Raw genomic sequence first — 7074 nt, 5'->3', positions numbered from 1 at the left:
AGTTGTCAATTCAACCACACCTGGATAACTTAGTATCTGCAGCAAAGTATTTAGTAGCAAAGTAATATGGAAGTAACGGTAACGGTAGCAAAGTAATATTTTTGGGTTTTGTAGTGATTGTAACAGTAGCAACGGAAAAGTAAATAAGCGGAGAACAATATGTGAAAAGCTCATAGGCATTGGATCGGTGATGGAGAATTATGCCGGATGCGGTTCATCATGTAACAATCATAACATAGGGTGACACAGAACTATCTCCAATTCATCAATCTAATGTAGGCATGTATTCCGAATATAGTCATATGTGCTTATGGAAAAGAACTTGCATGACATCTTTTGTCCTACCCTCCCATGGCAGCGGGGTCCTAATGGAAACTAAGGGATATTAAGGCATCCTTTTAATAGAGTACCGGACCAAAACATTAACACATAGTGAATACATGAACTCCTCAAACTACGGTCATCACCGAGAGTGGTCCCGATTGTTGTCACTTCGGGGTTGCCGGATCATAACACATAGTAGGTGACTAGAATTGTAAGATAGGATCAAGAACTCACATATATTCATGAAAACATAATAGGTTCATATCTAAAATCATGGCACTTGGGCCCTGGTGACAAGCATTAAGCATAGCAAAGTCATAGCAACATCAATCTCAGAACATAGTGGATACTAGGGATCAAACCCTAACAAATCTAACTCGATTACATGATAAATCTCATCCAATCCATCACCGTCCAGCAAGCCTACGATGGAATTACTCACGCACCGCGGTGAGCATCATGAAATTGGTGATGGAGGATGGTTGATGATGACGATGGTGATGGATTTCCCTCTCTGGAGCCCTGAACGGACTCCAGATCAGTCCTCCCGAGAGAGATTAGGGCTTGGCGGCGGCTCTGTATCGTAAAATGCGATGAATCTTTCTCTTTGATTTTTTTCTCCCCGAACACGAATATATGGAGTTGGAGTTGAGGTCAGTGGAGCTCTAGGGGGCCCACGAGGCAGGGGGCGCGCCTAGGGGGCAGGCGTGCCCCCACCCTCGTGGAAAGGGTGTGGGCCCCCTAGCCTTGATTCTTTCGCCAGTATTTTTTATATTTTCCAAAAATAATCTCCGTTGATTTTCAGGTCATTCAGAGAACTTTTGTTTTTGCACAAAAATAACACCATGGCAATTCTGCTGAAAACAGCATCAGTCCGGGTTAGTTCCATTCAAATCATGCAAGTTAGAGTCCAAAACAAGGGCAAAAGTGTTTGGAAAAGTAGATACGTTTGAGACGTATCACCCAGCCCCTCCTTGGCGGGTCATATCTGATAGTTATGTCCCCAACAGTAATGGTGTGTCCGAATGTCGTAACGTACTTTACTAGATATGGTGCGGTCTATGAAGTATCATACCGATTTACCACTATCGTTTTGGATTTATGCATTAGAGACAGCTACATTCACATTAAATAGGGCACCATCAAAATCCGTCGAGATGACACCGTATGAACTTTGGTTTGGCAACAAACCTAAGCTGTCGTTTCTTAAAGTTTGGGGACGTGATGCTTATGTCAAAGACTTCAGCTAGATAAGCTCGAACCCAAATCAGAGAAGAGCGTCTTCATATGATACCCTAAAGAAACAATTGGGTACACCTTCTATCACAGATCTGAAGGCAAGATCTTTGTTGCTAAGAATGGATCCTTTCTAGAGAAGGAGTTTCTCTAAAAGTTGATGAGGTAATTATACCTTCTCCCGAATTAGAAAATAGTTCATCACAGAAATCAGTTCCAGTGATGCAGGAAGTTAATTATGATGACCATGAAACTTCGGATCAAGTTACTATCAAACCTCTTAGGACAACCAGAGCACGTTCTGCACCAGAGTGGTATGATAATCATGTTCTAGAAGTCATGTTACTAGACCATGAACCTACAAACTACGAGGAAGCGATGATGAGCCCAGATTCTGCAAAATGGTTTGAGGCCATGAAATCTGATATGGGATCCATGTACGAGAACAATGTGTGGACTTTGGTTGACTTGCCCGATCATCAGCAAGCCATAGAGAATAAATGGATCTTCAAGAGGAAAACGGACACTGATAATGGTGTTACTATCTACAAAGCTCGACCTGTCGCAAAAGGTTTTCGACAAATTCAAAGTGTTTACTACGATGAGATTTCCCACTCGTAGCGATGCTTAAGTCTGTCCGAATCATGTTAGCAATTGCCACATTTTATGAAATCTGGCAAATGGATGTCTGATACGTCTCCAACGTATCTATAATTTTTTATTGCTCCATGCTATATTATCTACTGTTTTGGACCATATTGGGATTTATTTTCCACTTTTATATTACTTTTGGGATTAACCTATTGACCGGAGGCCCAGCCCAGAATTGCTGGTTTTTTTCCTATTTCAGTGTTTTGAAGAAACGGAATATCAAACGGAGTCCAAACGGAATGAAACCTTCGGGAACGTGATTTTCTCACCGAATATGATCCAGGAGACTTGGGCCCTCCGTCAAGAAAGAAGGGAGGCGGTTACGAGGGTGGAGGGCGCCCCCCCCAAGGCGCGCCCCCCTACCTCGTGGGCCCCCCTTTGCTCCACCGACGTACTCCTTCCTCCTATATATACCTACGTACCCCCAAACGATCAAATACGGAGCCAAAACCTAATTCCACCGCTGCAACCTTCTGTACCCACGAGATCCCATCTTGGGGCCTGTTCTGGAGCTCCGCCGGAAGGGGAATCCACCACGGAGGGCTTCTACATCATCACCATAGCCCTTCCGATGAAGTGTGAGTAGTTTACCTCAGACCTTCGTGTCCATAGTTAGTAGCTAGATGGCTTCTTCTCTCTTTTTGGATCTCAATACAATGTTCTCCCCCTCTCTCGTGGAGATCTATTCGATGTAATCTTCTTTTTGCGGTGTGTTTGTTGAGATCGATGAATTGTGGGTTTATGATCAAGTTTATCTATGAACAATATTTGAATCTTCTCTGAATTCTTTTATGTATGATTGGTTATCTTTGCAAGTCTATTCGAATTATCAGTTTGGTTTGGCCTACTAGATTGGTTTTTCTTGCAATGGGAGAAGTGCTTAGCTTTGGGTTCAATCTTGCGGTGTCCTTTCCTAGTGACAGTAGGGGCAGCAAGGCACGTATTGTATTGTTGCCATCGAGGATAACAAGATGGGGTTTTTATCATATTGCATGAATTTATCCCTCTACATCATGTCATCTTGCTTAAGGCGTTACTCTGTTTTCTTGAACTTGATACTCTAGATGCATGCTGGATAGCGGTCGATGAGTGGAGTAATAGTAGTAGATGCAGGCAGGAGTCGGTCTACTTGTCTCGAACGTGATGCCTATATACATGATCATACCTAGATATTCTCATAACTATGCCCAATTCTGTCAATTGCTCAACAGTAATTTGTTCACCCACCGCAGAATACTTATGCTCTTGAGAGAAGCCACTAGTGAAATCTATGGCCCCTGGGTCTATTCTCATCATATCAATCTCCATCACTTTATTATTGCTTTGCTTTTTACTTTGCCCTTTTATTTTACTTTGCATCTCTATACCAAAAATACCAAAAATATTATCTATCATCTCTATTAGATCTCACTCTCGTAAGTGACTGTGAAGGGATTGACAACCCCTAATCGCGTTGGTTGCATTGAGCTATTTGTTTTGTGTAGGTACGAGGGACTCGCACGTAGCCTCCTACTAGATTGATACCTTGGTTCTCAAAAACTGAGGGAAATACTTACTCTACTCTGTTGCATCACCCTTTCCTCTTGAAGGAAATCCAACGCAGTGCTCAAGAGGTAGCAACGTCAAAACTGCATTCCTTAATGGATATCTTAAAGAAGAATTGTATATGATGCAACCAGAAGGTTTTGTTGATCCTAAAGGTGCTAACAAAGTGTGCAAGCTCCGGTGACCCATTTATGGACTGGGTGCAAGCCTCTCGGAGTTGGAATATACGCTTTCATAATGTGATCAAAGCATATGGTTTTATACAGACTTTTGGAGAAACCTGTATTTACAAGAAACTGAGTGCGAGCTCTGTAGCATTTCTAATATTACTAGTATAATGCCCATGCGTTGCCACGGGCCAAAAAAATTTATATAGAGAGATAGTACAATTCAAATAAATTGTAAATCATCACGTGGATGTTGCATGCGACTTATGATTGTATTGCTATAAATATCGGTTCTTCTAATACATATTTTCTCGTCCCATATATGGAGAGGGGGTGAAGTGAAGCTGCTGCCACTCACGATGGCGATGTTTGATGATGGTTTTGCGACGGGATTTTTTTGTACAACCTCAATTGTTCTAATCAAAAATGTTTATTGAACTTGACATAATATGGTTTTCATTCACAGTGACAAGTATTCACTCTCACTCGCTTCTTTTTAGAGCAAAAGGCCCGAACCCAGTTCGTCCTAGAAAATGAGACCAAGTGTGACAATGATACCCTTTATAGCCCCTAACAGTGCAACAATGTGATGTGGAAGAACTAAAAATAAAATGCTAAAAGCATGATTTACTAAGGATAACCATTCACATACCTAAACATAGTTTGTCATTGTCAGTGCTTGATGATTCACAACCAAAGTGACAAGGCACGACGGAATAGCATAATAGACAATTAGGAATTGTAGCGTCAAAAGAAATTAGAGCGATTCAAAGAGAAACAAGCGCTTGGTTAAACTAAGGCATCACGATATCCAGGAATCGCAGGCCATCTAGGTTCCCTTCTTTTCCTTTTAATTAAGCAGGAGGAACGGATGTGTGCACAATGACGTAATGTGCATAGCAGCTAGGTGGACATGCTAATGTGGGGCCATTGGCTAATGAATGTTACTCCCTCCGTCCGGAAATACTTATCCTAGAAATGGATAAAATAGATGTATCTATAACTAAAACAAGTCTAGATACAACCATTTGTAGGACAAGAATTTCCAGACGGAGGGAGTAAGACTGAAAAATTATCATCAATTGTGCACTACATATCTGATCTTTACAATGCAACAAGACCAGGACTCATTTTTAATACAACAAACAGAACATTTAATTAGAAATTGCGGGGTTGTTTGGCTAGAGGGACAGTAATTAGGGAGGGGTGGTGGGGGTGGATTATGATTTGAGGGTTGAACTCAGATCGTTTTAGAAAGTTTAATATACCATGGCACTTCATGATGATTCGTCACAGGATGCATTTCAAGATACAAATCAGCCACTCACAGTTTTTGTCTGTCTTACCAAACATGGAAGTGAAACTAAAACCAGAATTCACATGTCTAATCCCACCATGATCGCCCACCCTGTCCCTATTGATGCCAAAGCCAAACATGCGAGAGAAGATACATAGAACAATGCAATGTTGGACAAAAACTATCTTACATGAACAGTCCATTGTCATTCTCTAACAACTAGCTTCTGGTTAGGATCACCAAATGTACTACCAGAGAATCAAACTACTAAGATCAATGCAGAGAGAAACTACGCATTTGAAAAGTAGGCAATGATAAAAATAATAATTTAGAACCTCATCATTTGTTGACACCGTATGGCAATTAAAAAACATAAGATATGTGACTGCTAATTACTCAACAAATGCATTACGGAAGCTCAAGTTCCATCTGTAATACTTGCAATGTTAGGAGTCATCTTAGCCCAAATAGGCATCATGGCCTTCTCATTTATCCAACCAGAAACCTCCTCTAACAAGGCATGGTCCTGTCAAAGGGTGGCACATTTTTGGCTCGGGCATGCCATGTTGGCATGAGAAATAATCTCAAGAGCATCCTATTTAAACAAAAATGTTTCCATTCCAAATTACTCAATGCATTCAATAATCTCATGACATGCAGCTTTGTTGCATCCTACGCAAATATTCTGTATTCGATTGCTAGAACTCATTAAGAGTTGTCTCGAGTGTCCGATCACTGATATGTTCAATGTTATGCCTTCAAATGATTGGACTCCTGGTTGCTCCATTAGTTTCTCTGTGTCCTGAACTGTGCATATAACAAGGAGTTAGGTTAACAAAATTTACAGCATCCAAGGACAGCTACCAGCCATAATTTAAACCAAACAGTTAGCCATAATGTCACATTACAAGATAGACCATTTGTGACATTGGTAAAATTGATGATTGTGTAGGTCCAATGCAGAGTGGTATCATCGATAGTCTTGTGCAGAATGGGACCAATGATGATGAACGACTTGAAAGAAAATGATGCCTCAAAATGTGTTCCAACACATCTAAAAAATATGTAAACTACAAAGATGACGCGACGTGGTTTAGCTTTGCAACGGGAGAAAGATATCACATGTCCCTAGTCCAATAAGCAACCCAGTGTAAAGATAGTAGCTAGTCCATAGTTATTTAGTAAAATACTAACTGGCCAATTCCTTTGCAAAGAAATTAACAGGTTAAGTCTTCATATCTTGTTAATAATTCTGACCTACAAAGAAAACACGTTGCTCTTGTTTTCAGCACGAAGTTACTTTGGGGAACATAGTAATTTCAAAAAAATTCTTACGCACACGCAAGATCATGGTGATGCATAGCAACGAGAGGGGAGAGTGTTGTCCACGTACCCTCGTAGACCGAAAGCGGAAGCGTTATAACAACGCGGTTATTGTAGTCGTACGTCTTCACGGCCCGACCGATCAAGCACCGAAACTATGGCACCTCCGAGTTCTAGCACACGTTCAGCTCGATGACGATCCCCGGACTTCGATCCAGCAAAGTGTCGGGGAAGAGTTCTGTCAGCACGACGGCATGGTGACGATCTTGATGTTCTACCATTGCAGTGCTTCGCCTAAGCACCGCTATGATATGACCGAGGTGGGATATGGTGGAAGGGGGCACCGCACACGGCTAAGGAACGATCATGAAGATCAACTTGTGTGTCTTGGGGTGCCCCCTTGCCCCCGTATATAAAGGAGGGAGGGGGGAGGTGCGGCCGGCCCCTAGGGGTGCGCCTGGAGGAGTCCTACTCCCACCGGGAGTAGGACTCCCCCCTCTTGCCTTGTTGGAGAAGGAAAGGGGAAGGGGG

Source organism: Triticum urartu, chromosome 1A (genome assembly GCF_056163025.1).
Source record: "Triticum urartu cultivar PI428250 chromosome 1A, HENAU_Tu73, whole genome shotgun sequence".
Classification (NCBI taxonomy): domain Eukaryota; kingdom Viridiplantae; phylum Streptophyta; class Magnoliopsida; order Poales; family Poaceae; genus Triticum; species Triticum urartu.
The sequence above is the reverse complement of the archived record's forward strand: the minus strand, read 5'-3'. Positions refer to the sequence as shown.